Source organism: Xiphias gladius, chromosome 19 (assembly GCF_016859285.1).
Source record: "Xiphias gladius isolate SHS-SW01 ecotype Sanya breed wild chromosome 19, ASM1685928v1, whole genome shotgun sequence".
Taxonomy (NCBI): domain Eukaryota; kingdom Metazoa; phylum Chordata; class Actinopteri; order Istiophoriformes; family Xiphiidae; genus Xiphias; species Xiphias gladius.
Genome location: NC_053418.1, coordinates 18,980,307 through 19,000,353, shown reverse-complemented (window position 1 = coordinate 19,000,353; position 20,047 = coordinate 18,980,307).

The window sequence follows — 20,047 nt, the reverse complement described above, 5'->3', positions numbered from 1 at the left end:
GTGGTCAGTGCTGGCAGAAATTACAATGATCTCCTAAACTGGTGGGTTTACTACTCTGTTAAACACTTGTATATAATACATATGATTTTTCCTCATGAGCTTTACATTCAACACATTTGAGCAGTGACACTGTGTTTGATATTTTTGCTCAGTCTTGTTATTGTTTTGGATGTCAAACAATATGGTGACTATACGAGGTAAAAAGTAAAGACAGTTTCATTTTAGGCTTTTTTTTTAACCAGGCTCATCACAAACAACCACACAACTGTAACATCAGTCAACATCTCAAACTAACAAAGTATTTTAAAAATATTAAATTATACAGAAGATCAGTAATTTGTGCTTGTTGTCAGACGTAAGTCAACAACCCACACATATTGTAAGATTGGCAATGCTCCAGTCCTTTTGAATTATAATGTACCACTGGAAAGTTCATAAGCTGTTGTAAAAAACTCTGAAGGCATGGTTACATGGTTTAGAGACATGGTTGTCTAAGTTTAAAAAAAATAGAAAAAGAGGTTGTGTGCAAAACAGTTCAATTGAAACAAATCTATCTAATCATCTATTTTAAACAATCTACAACATCAACAGTAAATGTCAGACTCGGTGTTTGAGAATCAAAAAGCAATAGTTTCTTATCCTACAGCACTATTAAACAATTTCAGAGGGAGAAATCCATCAAAGATGAAGCAGAGCTGCCAGCTCTCCAGCAAGAACAGTCCCAGTAGTCCATAATGCAATACAGGCATAATATAGTGCAGACCCTACCACAGACACAACCCAGCACTCAAGATTTTTTTCTCCAGCCCAGACAGTGATGCTTTTTATATCATGAAAATCTTATTATTTTTATGTGCTTACATTTTCATATTACATCACAGATATATAGTATATTATGACAAGATGTGTTTGTCCAGTTTGACACTTTGTCCCTCCTTTACCTGTAGTCACTTACACCTCTGTATTTTACATCAAGCCTGAATAATTTAGAGCTCCATAGAGTCTACAGGAGGATTATTACTGGAAGAAGATAAAATGCAAACCGACTCCAACACTTCTACCTGGATGACAACAAGAATCTGGTGATGTTTGTGGATTTTGTACTGTGAGACTTCACTGACTGACACTTCATGTTCAACCCTTTAGACAACATAAAATGTTTTTTGGCTTTCATTCTATGTGTGGAACCAAATAGAGTTCTTCATGCCTCCACAGCGTGCCATAAATATAAATCATAGCATTTAATGTTAGTGAAATATTGGGTTTCATAAATGCAACATGAAAGTGAACTTCTGCCCTGCTGCTTATATTTTACAACTTGCTCAGTCAGATAATTTACAGCTAAAAGCTCTCCGGCCTTCCTGTTCATGCAGCTGTCACCAGAACAATGCTGTCTATACTTCCCTGCCTATTAATCAAACTTTGATTTGGTCAGTTTGTTGCTTACTTTTCAGAAAAATGGATGACGCACTGTGAGGGATTATATAGTCAGCTTCCCATAAAGGCGATCAAAACTGGCAGATAAATTAAGGTTTTTGACATGTACAAAATGCAAATACACTGATCAAAATTCAAACCTGCCCTCTCCCCATATCCCCCTCCTTGGAGAGGGTCTGAGTTAGGGGTGAAAAAGACAGCAGATCAGCAGTTCTTATAAAGCCTAAGAGAATGTATATGAAGAAGACTTCAACTGTACAACTTTAAATCGCAAACCATTTGCAGAGTAGTGGGTGCTCCTTTTGTACCAATGTCCTTGCATCCGTGAGTTTAAACACAGAGTGTGTGTTCATGCTTATCCCTGTGCATGAAAGCATGTGTACACAAGGCTGTGTGCATGTGGATATGATTGGGGAGTAAAAAATCCTGAAACAGAAAACTTGCTAGGAGAGCAATTTTCTTTCTTTCTTTTTTCTCAAAAGGAGTCCTTGTGGAGTCCAGTTTGTTTCTTCTTTACAGACGGGTAGAAGAGGAGAAGCGGAGGAGGCAGGTAGCTTGGGGTTTTGGGGGCACGGGAATAAGAAAGCGGCAGGTAGCTGTACATTTCACAGTTGATTAATGAGTCAGTGGGATGATGTCTCTTATCAACACTCTGCACATGGCGGGGAGAGAAGAAAGGATTACTGGGGCTAGGAATGCTCCAATCACAGACGGCTCCCATTGCCGTCCCATCATTCCTCTCCGTGCTCACCCACCTGTTTTTGTGGGGCTCTCTTCTTCTCTTCTCCCCAGCAGTTTGTAGCTGGTGCAACTGGACCCTTCACCCTGTGTTAGGTAATGTGCCAGTGAGTTTCGTCTGAGAACTACATGTTGCATTTGCTACTGTGCAGTTCACAGTGTGTATCACAGTCTTTGTCTGAAGATTACCACAGGAACTGATGTAAAACCTAAGTAATGAGTTGTTAATGTGGCTTTTTCATCATGCAGGAAAAAAAGTACAGCAGGCCCCCTGCTGACAGCTGAAAAAGATCTACCAGTAAAATATTTGGTAATGGATACAGATGTGCCTGAAAATATAACACTTTCATGCTTGACAGAACTGGATGTATATAAACTCCTGTTTATCAAGTTTGATACATAACTTGGACGTGTTGATTCCTGATAAATATGTATGGCATGCACTAACGGTTCTGAAAACCACTGCGATATTAGCTGAGAATGATACTCCTCCTTTGATGCCTGGACAGAAAAATACCAGCCACAGCATGTATCCTCGGCAATGCAATGCACAATGAATAGAATAATATAAATTGCTGGGGGGGGGGGGTTGAGAAAAGAAAAAACAGCAAACAAATAAATTCAGGGTAATGGAGTGTTCACATTCCTGTGTGTAGTATATGTCCTTGTAAGATTAAATATTACTTTAATGCCAACAAAAGGCTAACAGATGATTTTGTCACCAGCAGTAAGCCAAATTATTTTGCGTTTTCATTTGTTCAACTAAAGGTGCTAATATTTTACTATAATGTGAGAAATCCTTTCTGGTGGATTGATTTGCAGTACGATATTAATGGCAGCTGTAGTGAAATAAAGTGATTACAGAAAGACAGATACAACACCAGTGAGTCTGGCTTTCTCAGAATGGACTGCAGAGCTCGCCTTGCTGTCAAGAAGATGTTTTGCGTTTCTTAGATAAATCAGAGAAGACAGAGATAGGAAACATAAGATGGATGTGAAAGCAGATCTGTTGAGTTCAAACCCAGCAGATCACAGTAGCATGGGATTGGTTAAGCCACCAGTTTCTTTTCTCTGAAGTTTGCACATTATTTCGCTTTGTGCTTTGTAGGAAAAAGGAAGATAATACCCGACACTAAAAATCAAAAAGAGGAAATCTGCTGAGTCTTATTCAGGCAACATGGGGTGTTCTTGTTAGGTCCACTTTGTGATTTTAGGTGGTACTACAGGCGTTTTTAAATTACAAAATTTGGCTTATTGGAACATTCATGATGCATTTTGGAATTTCAGCATGTGTTTCTATTAAATGTATTTTTTCAAACGCACATTTAATAAAACAAAGGTTGGCCACAGCAGTACCCAAGTGGTCGCGGTTCCAGATGGCAGCAAGAGGTAATTGAAAAATATGAACTTTGATACCATTGATACGCTCATGCAACCCAAGCGGTGGCAGTACACAAATATTTCTGCCTCTCCAGTGGATTTCCTGCATGACAAGAAAAATTTGATCAATATAAATGACCCATCTGTGGTGTGACCTTTTAATTTTTTTTTAACATTACATAATAACAAACATTAAAAAACCTTTTATATGTGAAATATTTCTGTCTAATTTACACTAGTCTACGTCATACCTGAGAAACATTCTAATCAATATCTAATAAATTGTATCTAGTTGGAGGTCAGTCAGGATATAATGACAACAGTGTAATCTAATGAATAGTAACCCTTCACTTTGTGAGATCTGTGTTTGAAGGCCAAATCGACAGCACAGCCATGCTAGATGTTCAGAAGGCCTATGAATTCCTCAAAACAAAAAGTCTCTTAACATCGGACTGTTTTGAGAAAAAGCTGGAATCCTTCATATACTTCAGTCTGAAAAAGCAAATGTCTGATGCATGTGAAAAAAAGAAATAGTTTGAGAAATTGTAAGAGTTCTTCAGACTTTACAATTACTCATCTGACTGTTGAAACAGAAACTTTCGATTGGGATGACAACTCTGCCAGGCACTGCTGTCCTCTTACTTGATGAATGAAGTTGGTTTAACCTTTGCACACATGACCTCACGTACCTCCAATGGATTTCAGTGTTACGTTAGCACAGTTTATTTTCATTGAGCTTCAGAAAATGCTATAACAAAATGACTCTTGTATACAGCATATATGTTATTGGATAAGGGCTGCATCTCCTTTTATGTTGACACACAAGAAATAAAAAGTAAACATCCATATTGATTTTTCTTTAAATGAACAAAAAAGGAGATTCTTTTTCCAGTAATGACGTTGTTCTTCTGATTAATCATTAAACTGTTTCTTTAGTTTCAACATAAGAAACGATGGTACTTATGACACTCTATTTGAAAAGTGAAAATTGTTTCAGTGAAGAGGAGAGACGCACAGAGACAAAGAGAGAGACTGTAATTGAAAATCAAAACAAAGGCCATATTTTTTTTAGGAAAACATCTTCATTGTCTGGTGAGGAGAATGGACAGCAGTATTGAACCAGACCACTTGAGATGTAATTCCTTGCTCCACTGAAGAAAGACTGGACATTTCTATTGTCAAGACAGCAAAAGTGAAGGTGAAAGAAAGAGAGGGGGACAGATAGAATAAAAGAGACGCATCAGCAAGAACAAAGAGGCGTTTGAGAGAACGCAGGAGGGAGGGAGAAAGGGACTCAAGCTAGTGGAACTGTGAAACAATCCGATATAGATTCTGCCATGGCTGTACGACTTTGACTGCGTCATGCTCGCCCCTCTGCCTCGCACATGTGGGGTGGTTATTGATGGAGCCGTCATATCCAGGCTGAAGATCTGTAATGAAATTCAACTCCGCTTATTGGATTTGGTGAGGGGATCTCTGTCTCTCTCACAGCTGTAGATACATACACACACAATACACAGCACTGTAGGGAGTCCTGTGGCATGAAAAAGTTTGGGCACCACTGTTCAAAATTTTATGTTACTGTGAATAGCTAAGTGATTAGAAGAAGATTAACTGATCTCCAGAGGCATGAAGTTAAAGCTTAAATATTCTGAAACAACATTTGTCGCAAGATTAGTGTATAATTTTTGTTTTGGTCAAGTTTAGAGTGAAAAAGGAAAAAGGAAAGAAGAACCATCCAAGAGTTTGGGCACGCCAAGAGATTTCACAGATTTATCTCAAATAACTTTTACCAAGGTCTCAGACCTTAATTAGCTCGTTAGGGTTATGGCTTGTCCACAGTCATCGTTAGGGAAGTCCAAGTGATGGAAAGCTTTATAAATACTCTGACTCCCCAAATCTTGTCCAAACAATCAGCAGCCATGGGCTCCTCCAAGCAGCTGTCTAGCACTTTGAAAAAATAATTGATGCCCACAAACGAGGAGAAGGCTATAAAATTCAGCATCGGAAGTTTGCAAATGAACATTTAAACAAGCCTGATGCATTTTGGAAAAAAATCGTTCGGACTGACGAAGTTAAAATAGAACTTTTTGGCTGCAAAGAGCAAAGGTATGTTTGGTGAAAAAAGGGCGCAGAATTTAATGAAAAGAACCCCTATCCAACTGTTAAGCACGGGGTTGGATTGATCATGCTTTGGGCTTGTGGCACGGGCAATATTTTACTGGTAGAGGGAAGAATTGATACAGTTAAATACCAGCAAATTCTAGAGGAAAACATCACACCATCTGTAAAAAAGCTGAGGATGAAAAAAGGATGGCTTCTACAACAGAATAATGATCGTAAACACACCTCAAAATCCACAATGGACTACCTTAAGAGACACAAGCTGAAGGTCTCGCAGTCCCCCGACCTAAACATCATCGAAAATCTGTGGATAGACCTCAGAAAAGCAGGGCATACAAGATGGCCCAAGAGTCTCACAGAACTGGAAGCCTTTTGCAGGAAGAATGGGTAAAGAAATCCCCCAAACTAGAACTGAAAGACTCTTAGCTGCTACAACAAGTGTTTACAAGCTGTGATACTTGCCACAGGGGGTGTTACTAAGTACCGACCATGCAGTTTGCCCAAACTTTGGTTTCGGGCCCCCTTCCTTTTACTTTATTTTGAAACTGTAAAAGATAGAAATAAAAAAGTAATCGTGCTTAAATTATTAAAGAAAGGTGTCATCTTTAACTTAATACCTTTCTGAAGACATATTATTCTTGCAAGAAGAGAAAGGCACAATGCCGACATAATGGACACAGGCTCCCAAAGAAAAAGCCAGGAGTGGAAAGTAGAACCAGAGTTGGTATCAGCACCGACTGCAGACAGCATGCAACAATAGGTGGTTGGTGGGAAAAGTTCTCAAGGTGGCATTATGGGGGAGAGCAGGAAAGTAGCTTAATAGAATAGAATAGAGTAGGAAAAAAAAAAGAATAGAAGATATAGTATAACGCAAATAATTTAACAGTAATATATAGAATGGAATCTAAATATTACAGGGTCCATGAAGAGCCACTGTGGCCACGGAAGGAGCTTTCACCTGAATTTCCAAGGAAAGCAAAAACGAAAGGCAAGAGAGCGAGAAAGAGGGACAGCACCAACAGAGTGAGGAGACAGAGTATAAAATTCACATGACAGGTCTGGTTATCTTGAATGCAAATGCCGGCTGTGTGTTGCTGGAGTGACACATTGGTTCTTTTATTGATAAATTGAGGACCGCTACGCTATAATGCTACCAATATACTTTGCAGGGGCCTGAGTACAGGACCCACTCTAAAGGCATAGATGATGAGAGACGGTTTAGACTGCCTCTCATTACTCTTGCAACTCCCGGCCCAGCGCGTTTACATGTTTATGATGTACACATAGTGAAAGATTCATTATTCCTGCTGCCTGGGGTGATTTAAATTGGTAAGGGTGGATTTTTGGATTACAGGAGCTCTCAAAAAATAAGCCTTGTTTTTTCTTACTACTGGAATATTCGAATTTAGAGCAAATGACCCATCAAGACACCTCCTGCAGATAAAACAAAACACTAGCAAAACACCAAGGATTTCTGTCAATTTCATTTGGCTTTTGCAATTTGTTTTTTTAGGAGTTTGATTACATGATTTCAGTATCTCCTAGATGAGGTGGGAGGAAAGAATTGTACAACAGCAACCCTTTTGAAACTGTACTCATTATATTGTCTACACAGCTTTGGTGAAAGAAATTTATCTTGTGCCAACATTTTCCATGATATGGCATTTGTACATATTCTTCATCAAATCTCACAAATTCAACCATCGAAAACATCAGACTAAATTCATACAAGATACTGTAAGATGTGAAAATCCATTATGCAAATGTATTCAATCCATACCATCCATACGTGTCGAAGGGGCCAATATACAGTAGGAGCTTCTGTGTGCATTCTCTCTGTGGACCTGCCAACATTGCATATAACCTGATGTGAGTGTTATCCAGACTTGTAATCATATTTACATGGACTGTACATATTCCAGCAGGAGTATGAGACCCAATCACTAGGGAAAGATTCTGAAGGCCAACCTCAGTAAAACATCAGTTATAAAGCAAAAAAAAAAAAAGGCAGAGCGAGCAGTCCAGTAGTGTGTATCTGTCGACAAGTATTCATTAAAAAATTATTTTCATTAAAAATTCAGACAGTTCATGCTGCATATCTTAAGGAAATTCACCATGCATTACACTTCTTTCCCACTTTTCTGTCTCTGATGAGCAAGTGTTTCCCCTCAGTGAGGGCGCCGCAGGGCTGCACAACAACCTGCTACCCCTCAACCAATTAGAAAATTACTCAGCGTATGAAATACTGTACACTAGTGCTTCATCAATTACCCTAAAACAGAGTATTTAGCTGCTCCAGCAAATCTGCCGCAACTGTGGCGGTGGTCTTATTTATTTCTCGGTGTGAACAGTCATACCATAACCAACTGCAAATAATATTAATGAATTATAAATATTTAAGTGTGTTGCACAACCAAAAGCAGAGGGAAAATGTATAGATGTTGACTACTTGAAATGAAGTGGCCATTACTGGGGATAACTCATCATGACTGAGATGACATCAATATATCAGACAATATTGATAAAAATTCATTATCATAATGAAGGGTACATTTGTCAGTATCAGCAGTTAATAAATTAGAAACTCTGAATAGTGATGCAGTGTTTCAACATTGCATTAATTAAATTAAAAAGGGGAGAAAAAAGAGTGATTTTGACATCTGAAACACCTTCATGTCTGATTTGTAATCCAGCTAAAATACAGTGAAGTTAAGTTCAGATCAAGAACTAAAGTGTTAATGTGGATTTATTTGGTGGAAAGAAAGTCTGAGGAAAGGTGAACATCATACAGAGCTCAGTGCCCTGGTAGAGAGAAGCTCTGGGAATTTCAGTGTGATATTGCGATATTGTGATATTGTATGTGGGCGTGTGTGTGTATGTTTGTGTGTGTGTTTGTGTGTGTTTGTGTGTGTGTGTGTGTGTGTGTGTGTGTGTGTGTGTGTGTGTGTGTGTGTGTGTGTGTGTGTGTGTGTGTGTGTGTGTGTGTGTGTGTGTGTGTGTGTGTGTGTGTGTAGGCTCACGTAAGGATGCGTTGAACCTTGTATTTTTAGGTCTTTGCCCAGGGCCATTGTACTACCCTTAGTCTGTGTACTTTATGTATGCATTGAGGCATAGAGAGAGGGAAACATAGAAGGGGGGGGGTGGGACAGAGAGAGAGAGAGAGCGAGGACCTGAAGGGGGGATGAGTGAATGGAGGAAAGAAGAGGTGCTGTTGAATCCCACTCTCCCCCCTGTCGCTGTCCCCCTACCCCACACCTCTAACACCCCCCTTCAGAGGTGAGGTCCAGGTTTGTATTCGGAATAAGCGTATTGGTTGCAGAACAGAATTCCACAACTGACAAATCCCGATCCCAGAGGACCCCAAAGGGCCTCCAGTAGCTGTGGACGGACGTGCTGAACAAATCCAATGTAAGGTCAAGACACCTCCTCTTACAACCGCACATGAGGCAGGGATGCAATAGAGAGAAGGAGAGCGAGCGAGAGAGAGAGAAATGAGGGGGAAATGTGGAAGTACAGGGAGGAAAGAGATGCAGACAGTGAGAAAAAAAAAAAAGTTGGGTATAATGGAGGAAAAATGAAAGGGGGTGGATGTGTGATTTTTTACAGATAATAACGAGAAGAGGGAGACCTATATACACTGTGTGGGCGTGAGTGATGCATCTGTGTGGTGCATGTATGTGTGTATGTAGTGGAGTACCAGAGAGAGGGAGCAAAAGGGAGATAGGTATGGTGAGGGGAGCAAAGACCAAGAGAAAAAAAAGATGCAAAAAAGTGAGAAATCACAAACCCGGCTGAAGATTTTCTTTCACACCTAGTCAGATTTTTGGTCTCTTTTTGGTCTCTTTCTCCCACTACAGCAGTTTCTTGTACTGATCCAGCACATCCATATATACCAAGAACTGCACTTTGTAGTTACAACTGGCAATAAAATTCTGAAGATGGAGCTAAATAATATCTCTTGATTACTCCTTCTGCAGAAAAATGCTGCATACTGGAAAGATGGATGGATAGAAGAAGAGAATATCCTTAATAAACACCATCCTCTTTAAATCTTACATGTAATATTTAAGTACAAACAGCAATTCATCTCTGTTTTAAAATTTTTGAACTCATTAACTGGGCATTGTTAAGAAATAATTCACCATTTTGGGAAATACGCTTATTTACTTTCTGACAGAGAGTGAGATTATTAGATCAGTACCACTCTCACTTAGCTTAGCACAAAGACTGGAAACAGCAGGAACAGCTAGCCCTGGCTCTGTCCAGTGGTTATAAAATCCGTCTACAAGTACCTCCAAAGCTGACTGATTAACATGTTGTATCTAGTTTGTTTAATCCATACCCAAAACATATGTATCAGTAACATGATATAACATATTAATATGTGACCTTTAGAAGTGTTGGTCAACAGATTTTGTAACCACTGGTTTCAGTCTTTGTGCTTAGCTACAGGCTTACTGGTTGTAGTTTCATATTTAATGAGCAGATAGACAGTGGTACTAACCTTCTCATCTAACTCTCTGCAAGAAAGCAAGTAAGTGTACTTCCCAAAATGCTGAGCTAATTCCTCAAATGAAAACAGCACAACTGAGAGGCTAGATTCATAATAAGAACAGATCAATGTATCCAAGAAATCTGCATCCCTTTAAATGAATACTGGTTCCATCAATGACATGATGACTGCTCCGTCTTTAACAGAGACATCACTGGAGACTCAATGAGATGGAAAAAAACGTTAGAGAGATGTAGAGCTGTACAGAAAGGAAGAGGGTAAACATTTCATGGAAAAAAAGGGGAGGAGGGGTGATTAACTGAGGAGGTCAAGTACGCTGAAAGAGAAGACGTCTGCTTGTTGATGGTTTCAGCTAATGGGGAAAGACAATAAGACAATAATGGACATACACAAAGCCGATGATTCATTTTCGCTCCTCCAAGTGCTTCCTGTCAACAGAACTGCTGTTGTGCTCATGTTTAACTCTGATTTTAAATGGAGATTTTTGGCCAGACTCCCTCTGCTCAACACCCAGGCATTTTCACAGCTAATACTCTGCACACCACAACATCGAGGGCCAGGGCATTCAAAAACCTTGCATCCTCTTTGTTAGCCTTCTGATCTAAAAGATTCATTTAAGTGACTAAATAGCCTTTAGAAATGCAGGTACATTTTAATATATTGCAAATTGCAAATGAGAACTCTAGCATGGAGACTGTAAATGTTATAATATAAACTATATGTTGTTTAATGAGATTGCAAAATTGTTGGCTGGAATTACCTGTCTTGTGGGTATCCTTGCTTTAATCTTCAGCCAACTGGGACAGTCAGTCCACTGACATGGGAATAATGATGCGTCTTTGGGAAAGGGATTGAAACGGCGAGGAGGTAAGGAGGGGAAAAATCCCAGCATCCCAAATTACAGTATCCAAATGACAGTGGCAGGCTTAGCGTGACAGAGCCTAAAATTTATCATGATATTTATTCTCACTCACCGTCTCTTCTCATATTTCACTCTCCCAGCGATTACATCTGCAAGTTACAATAACAAGTGAGTATAGTTAAGTCCACTGAATTTTTACTCTGTTTGCATTTTAGAAATTATAGATCTAGACTTCGGAGGCTGTTTTAGAGTTGCAGTTCTACGGTTCCCAGCCACATCCCCCTACAGCACTCAGGTCGAACGAGTTGAAACGAAAAGAGACCAACTGCTGACGTTAGTGGCTGAGCATTAGCTTGAACCAGGCCCCATGCAGACCCACTTATCTGTAAATCACCTGTGTTCTGCAGTCTATATGGCCAATTATATTGAGCTAAACCAGCACACCAGAAACAAATCAGAGCACAGTGTTGTCATCTGCTTATTCCCGATCCAGATAGAATTTGTGTTATTTTATTTATCCTTTACCTGCTTATAGGGGATAACCTTATTAGGTTATAATATATTTTTCAAGATCTGGTTCTTCCTCACTTGCCCACTGGGGTCAATCACCACTCTAACAGGGAAGAGGGAGCAGTGTGCAGTGTGTATGTCTGTGTGTGTGTGTACGTGTGAAGCTGCTCCAAGTCATTAAGAATTATTTTTGGTCTGATATCATAGAATTTATTTGAGTTTATTTGAGTTTACCACACAGAACAACTGTGTATTGATGCCATCTCTGCAGGAATTATATGAGGTCGACTGTGGAATAAAACAGGACTTTTTATTCAAATTCATACGGCATATGAGGGTACTGAACTTCTCCCAGCACTGTAGGGTCAAACTGCTTCTGATCCGGGGTCTGTTTAAACTTTTGGCAGGCAGCCTTAGCTTTAACCATTACAATGGAGTCTCCTCAGACACAGAGAAACTGACTGCAGTATTGATCTGCCTCTGTAAAAGGTAGAGATAACATTGACTTGACATTATGTCGAGTAATTTATCCTTTGACTTGTGATCCAATGATTGACATCAGAAGGGGATTCTTATCAGGGTGGAGTAGCCTTCCTATTTATCAAAATTAGAAGTCACTGCATTAAAGTGAGAGTGTCTGTGATGATAAATGGACTCTAAGAGAGTGTTTGATGTTGGACTTAACATGCTTTCTCAAAATGGATGAGAACATTTAAAACACCCCAAAAAAAAGCTGCCTTTGAAACAAAAGAAAGTAATTATTGACATAATCTCAACAGTGAGAGAAACAGCTTCAACTTTTATTTTCTTTCTGTGTATGTCTATCTTTGTCTGCATGCACCTGTGTTCACTGGTGTGCGCGTATTTGTGTCTGTGTCCACTCTCCTCTTCTGCCTAGTGGTCCACTCAAATTACACACTCTATTATCTGGTCTGTCCAGCCAGCAAGCTCATTTGGGAATGAGATTTAAAACAGCAATAAATATAGAATTATGTGGGGAAAAAAAGGGAAGAGGGAGTGATTTTAAAATTGTTTTGTCAGGGCTTGGTCCAAATCACAACTGGGCATTTGGAAAAAGGCAGATAAAAAAGCCAGTATTTTTTTTGCATCCGGGCCCCCTTGCTGAAAGCAGTACTTTCTCCACAGTTTGAAATCCTTTTCCCAGGATAATTATCCATTGTAGATGCCCATCCTCAGATAATGACTGCCTCTCCACTGAGCTAGGAAATTAACAGGGACCCTGTGTGCTACAAGCACAATTGAGGGTCTGCCCCCTGTATTAGCACTCAGCAAATTTTAACCAAGGACAGACATTTGAGAGCTGTTGTTAATACTCCCCTCCTGCTTATAAGGAATAACATAATTTCATTTCATGTATGATATCATCCAGAAGGAAAAGAAAATGAAAAATAGTGTATGAGGAAACCTGGGTTTATGAAGTGAATGGCAACAGTGCCCCCTTGTGAAGCTGATAAGCAACATCTCTGCATTCAATAACACTTCAGCTGAAGATCTGCAATAGCTCCAAACTTTTCTTTACTTTCACAAATTAAGAGGCTGATTTGTGCGGGTTCAGCTTTATACTGTTAACACACCTTAGTTACTTTAGCCATGCTAAAAGTGATCAGGAAAGATCAGGGATGAAAAAAATGGTTTTGGAAAATTGGCTGTGTGAAGTGAGTTTAACTGAAGGTACCAGCTCATGAGCAGTTTTGTGGCACAGAATAAAAGATGGCTAAAATAGCAGTATGAATAAAGTGCAATCCCTCGCTGGTTTTATGTCTACAGCAGGGTTTTTCTAAGTGCATTAGTGCAGCAGGGTCTCAGTTTTAATTAGTTTAGCAAGTATTAATACATTTGTTTAGTGCTCTGCTAGTGTTCACAGAGGCTTAATTATATGATAGTGAAGGCCATTTTTCACCACCGTGGCCTGTCTGTAAAGTAATAACTACTGGCTTGCAGACCGCTATTTTCATGATTCAATTGAGACATTTTTTGAGAGCGGGCATGAGGCCAAAAAGTCAGCCACAGGTTAGCCATTATTGCAATTTACATATATTACACCATCAATCTTTAGAAGAAACTACAGAAACCAATAAGACTGTAATTTCAAGCTTATATCATCTGACTTTGCCCTATGAAGCAACCATAATTCGGAGGGAGGAGGTGTTTGGTGTGTTCTACTATTCTGTTCACACTACCTGACCGTGCACCTCGCTGTAATTTATAGCCCAGATACACTCCATATAATCCCTCTTAGCAGATGCTTAAGACTTCTCAGAGCAGTAACTGTTGTTAACCTCTGAAGTGTTAACCACAGGGAGAAATGCATGACTTTATTTGTTAAATTTATATTACACATGTAATACCTGGGGGGTAAATCAGCTGGATCAGGGTGACTTTGGCAGTGATCCATTTATACTGCATAGGGGCACAGTCAACCTGCACCTCTATGCCCCTGCATCCAAAAACTTAAATTGTCAGCAAGAGTTCCTCTATTAACCCCACGACTTAATAGGATTACGTGCACATCTAGTCTGAAAAGGCAAAATGAGGCTGAAACAGCAGCTGGAAGCCCCAAACAAAGATTGAATGAGCAGATGTGAGCGGAGGCATTCCTGTCCTAACGTTAACCTCTCATATCTACGCATTTCCATGGGGTGAAGATGTATATCGATGAGCAGATCTGTTCATGTTAGGCCCTATACTTTTATCTGATATCAGTTAATCTCTCTTCTTCTATTAAGACTATGCTTGCCCTGGCTCTGTGCCCAACACCCTCAACCCAGAGAGTTGAATGAATGTGTTGATGAATTAAATGTTGATGAATTAAAGTCTCATCAAACTTTGGTTTAGCAGAATTGAGCAAGGCACATTAAATCAATACTAATAACCCCTGTATGTGTTTGTGTGAGTGTTTTAGTGACAACATCAGTATCTGGGTGTGTAATGCGTGCTATACTCTCAACTTGTGCCACTCATCAGGTGTGTGGGACAGACAAGACAACTTCATTGTCCTCGTCTAACCTGGCAGGCTGTTACTGTGCGCTCTGACCGCTTGTTGCCAGGCTTATTTATATGCTGCTGGTGAGAGAGATCTTGGGGAGAGCAAATTGCCTTTGCACAGAGAGAGACAGCCATCACTGCTTTGAAGTGTGAGCATCTGTGTATGTACGTGTGTTTGTGTGTGTGTGTGTGTGTGTGTGTGTGTGTGTGTGTGTGTAGCCTCACCTCATCTCCTGCAACGGGCAGGACAAGTTGTACATATTTATGCCAGGGGAAAATAAGAAACTGTGTATGGATTTTATTTATTGATGACAAGTTTATGTTGTTTGTTGTCAGGCAGTGAGCGCTGGAGATTTATCAAGTTCAGTGGGAAGTAATGTTCTTACAGGTCAGCAAGCAGGTGAATGTCTGTCTTGCTCTCTTTGGTTCACACCAGCTCTCAGTGGAGCTGTGATGTACGTGGCTCAAAGGGCTGCCCTGCCCCCGCTGTACCACCAGCGTCACACAAGTTCCTGTGGTGCCTGACTCCCAGCAGCATAGGATGAAGCAGCCATACATCATAGGCCAACTGTGTCCTCTGAGGCAGTGACAGACAAAGCCAACAGAATCAATAAAGCCTTGGCTTCTTTACCTTCTCTTCTTGCTCCGATTCCATCCCTTTTTTTCTTACCTCCTTACGGTTCTTCTCAATTTTTCTCTCAACATCTGTCTTTTCCAGGGTGACATCATTTATCTGTGTCTGACTACAAGCTCTGTCAATATTATCTCAATCTGCCCTTCTGCTCAGCCCCAGGTGAACATGCTGATACACAGTGGAGCTGTCAGCCTTGACAGGAGATGAAAAAAAGAGAAAAGCTCCTCAGAAAGAAAGAAAAGACCAAGGCCTCAGGATTACTGAAGGCCATTCAGCTTGTTAGTGCAGCAGCACCTACATCAGAAAAGTGTAAACTTAATTTTTTCAGGGGGGCTGAGTGATTAAAGCTCTGGAGGGGTTAATGGTCCCCAAACAGACAGTTTAAATGATGGAGGGCCTTGTGTAGTACCCACAAACTATTTAAGACAACAGTGGAAAAGCTATTAGAGAGATAGAGGGAGCACTGGGGAGTAGTTTACTGTAATTAAACTGGAGTGTCAATGTCACTGCTACCTGTTTATGACCCAAAAGAGTAGCAGTTTCCTGTGGGAAAGATGTTTTCATTTATTAGTGTCCATAACCATTATGAAGTCCTCCGACAAAGGACTTGGATTTTATTTTGGGAAATGGTATTTTAATCTCTCTTGGAAGTATTTCCCCACAAAAATAATTCCTCAGGGATAACGGTTGTGTTAAAGTTGTAAAGTATAGATGAAGGGATCAAATATAAAAACCTATAACCTACTCTGGAATGATTTTGTTAATTAATATTCCAAAAGCCACCACTTGTTTGGACCTTGAAATTAAACCTAAAAAAAATTTGTTCAAGCAAGACCACTCTGGTAACATGGTGCTTTGCTCTCATGCCAGTAATCATTTGAAAGAGTAGGCATGTTTTATTCTTCCTTTATTTCATTTGGTACAGGATGAAAAAGCCCAAAATGATGTAAAAACCATGGTCCTCTGCTTTTTGCAAAACAGCGACTTTAATTTTAGACTGAGGTGTCAGTCCAACAGAACCTTTATCACACATTTTGGAATGAAACTTTTCAATATTTATAGCTGTTTACGACATAAAATGTCGGTTGTAAATCATACAACTGCTGTTCATGTTTGTTCGGCGTGTGATACTATTGAGACTTGACAGGGTCTATTTAATCTCCAGTGTAATATGGATTCATATTGGATTCACGCACGCACGCACGCACGCACGCACGCACGCACGCACGCACGCACGCTCGCACGCACGCTCGCACGCACGCACGCTCGCACGCACGCTCGCACGCACGCTCGCACGCACGCACGCACGCACGCACGCACGCACGCACGCACGCACGCACGCACGCACGCACGCACGCACGCACGCACGCACGCACGCACGCACGCACGCACGCACGCACGCACGCACGCACGCACGCACGCACGCACGCACGCACGCACGCACGCACGCACGCACGCACGCACGCACGCACGCACGCACGCACGCACGCACGCACGCACGCACGCACGCACGCACGCACGCACGCACGCACGCACGCACGCACGCACGCACGCACGCACGCACGCACGCACGCACGCACGCACGCACGCACGCACGCACGCACGCACGCACGCACGCACGCACGCACGCACGCACGCACGCACGCACGCACGCACGCACGCACGCACGCACGCACGCACGCACGCACGCACGCACGCACGCACGCACGCACGCACGCACGCACGCACGCACGCACGCACGCACGCACGCACGCACGCACGCACGCACGCACGCACGCACGCACGCACGCACGCACGCACGCACGCACGCACGCACGCACGCACGCACGCACGCACGCACGCACGCACGCACGCACGCACGCACGCACGCACGCACGCACGCACGCACGCACGCACGCACGCACGCACGCACGCACGCACGCACGCACGCACGCACGCACGCACGCACGCACGCACGCACGCACGCACGCACGCACGCACGCACGCACGCACGCACGCACGCACGCACGCACGCACGCACGCACGCACGCACGCACGCACGCACGCACGCACGCACGCACGCACGCACGCACGCACGCACGCACGCACGCACGCACGCACGCACGCACGCACGCACGCACGCACGCACGCACGCACGCACGCACGCACGCACGCACGCACGCACGCACGCACGCACGCACGCACGCACGCACGCACGCACGCACGCACGCACGCACGCACGCACGCACGCACGCACGCACGCACGCACGCACGCACGCACGCACGCACGCACGCACGCACGCACGCACGCACGCACGCACGCACGCACGCACGCACGCACCCACGCACGCACGCACGCACGCACGCACGCACGCACGCACGCACGCACGCACGCACGCACGCACGCACGCACGCACGCACGCACGCACGCACGCACGCACGCACGCACGCACGCACGCACGCACGCACGCACGCACGCACGCACGCACGCACGCACGCACGCACGCACGCACGCACGCACGCACGCACGCACGCACGCACGCACGCACGCACGCACGCACGCACGCACGCACGCACGCACGCACGCACGCACGCACGCACGCACGCACGCACGCACGCACGCACGCACGCACGCACGCACGCACGCACGCACGCACGCACGCACGCACGCACGCACGCACGCACGCACGCACGCACGCACGCACGCACGCACGCACGCACGCACGCACGCACGCACGCACGCACGCACGCACGCACGCACGCACGCACGCACGCACGCTCGCACGCACGCACGCACGCACGCACGCACGCACGCACGCACGCACGCACGCACGCACGCACGCACGCACGCACGCACGCACGCACGCACGCACGCACGCACGCACGCACGCACGCACGCACGCACGCACGCACGCACGCACGCACGCACGCACGCACGCACGCACGCACGCACGCACGCACGCACGCACGCACGCACGCACGCACGCACGCACGCACGCACGCACGCACGCACGCACGCACGCACGCACGCACGCACGCACGCACGCACGCACGCACGCACGCACGCACGCACGCACGCACGCACGCACGCACGCACGCACGCACGCACGCACGCACGCACGCACGCACGCACGCACGCACGCACGCACGCACGCACGCACGCACGCACGCACGCACGCACGCACGCACGCACGCACGCACGCACGCACGCACGCACGCACGCACGCACGCACGCACGCACGCACGCACGCACGCACGCACGCACGCACGCACGCACGCACGCACGCACGCACGCACGCACGCACGCACGCACGCACGCACGCACGCACGCACGCACGCACGCACGCACGCACGCACGCACGCACGCACGCACGCACGCACGCACGCACGCACGCACGCACGCACGCACGCACGCACGCACGCACGCACGCACGCACGCACGCACGCACGCACGCACGCACGCACGCACGCACGCACGCACGCACGCACGCACGCACGCACGCACGCACGCACGCACGCACGCACGCTCGCACGCACGCACGCACGCACGCACGCACGCACGCAGGCAGATGCTTATGTGAGGGCAAACTGGATACCAGTGTGGTGGTGGTGTACTTTTGTCACATATCAAAACAGCCAGATTTATCGTCATCAAACAAACTGAGACACTCACATGAATAACGTGGATGTGTTTAGCTATAGCGCCAAGCAGTATAAAAACGGAAAACGATACTGCATTGTAAGATAACTGTTGTGACTGGCACATGATGAGCAATCATTTACACCTTGGTCACAACTACGATTACATGCTTGTGTATCAAGCTCACAAACACAAAGTCACTATCTGGTGCCACACATCTTCTGGCACTCACTGAGTGGTAAGATCAGATAAATCTGTCCTCACTGTTTTCCTGGCTGCTGATTACATATCATTATTCACAGTCTGAGCAAGGGTAAAATATGATTTCAAGATACAAATTGGTTATATACAACCAGGAATTCCTAAAGGAAGCCAACAGCTCTCTGGCTATATTCTTATCGAAACATGCCCAGATAACAATGAGGCATATTGTACTTCTTGTTCACTGCCAGCAAACTTCAAACTTTATTTTATTATATTATTTGTGTATAGGAAAGCTTGATACTTAATTGTGATGCAAAAGCAGTTAAGTTGAGAGTTTTAGCAAGTGAAAGATTAAGAATGAGAAAGGAGAGTGAGGACTGCAAAAAGAGTCGTAAGAGAGGAGCAGTGAAGGAAGATAACAAGAAACAAGAAATGAGGCAATATAAAAATGATGACGTATCAAAGAAAGACGTAAAAAGAGGAGCTGAGTGCATAAATGAGCGGAAGGATGTACTTGCATGTCAAATGGTTATTCTGCCAAGATGGCACTGTGGGGTTATAACCTGCACTACTACCATTTATTCAACTCATCTGTTACATACTGTAAATAAACCAAAACACAACATATCTGGCTTCCTGTGTGTGTGAGAGCTAATGGAGTCAGATGGAGCAGTGAAGCAGGTTAAATCTACAGCAGCAGAGCATGGTGGGTAATAGCATGGATGAGTCACCAACCCAGCAGCTACTTACTAACTTACTTGTAGGTACACACACGTGGCACACACATAGGCTGCACAGGTTCAGATGAATATAGGCACACAAATGGAGACACAATAAAAGGAAATGGACTACAATTGGTTTAATTCTTACGCTTTTGGTGTTGCACACACTCAAACACACATTTATTTAGACACGTAAAGATAAATCATGTGGCTTAGAAGTGTGGGCAGGAGTGGAGCACTGTATGTAGGCATACAGAGGCAGTGAAGTGACTTAAAATGAATAGCAGAGCTGCTGGGC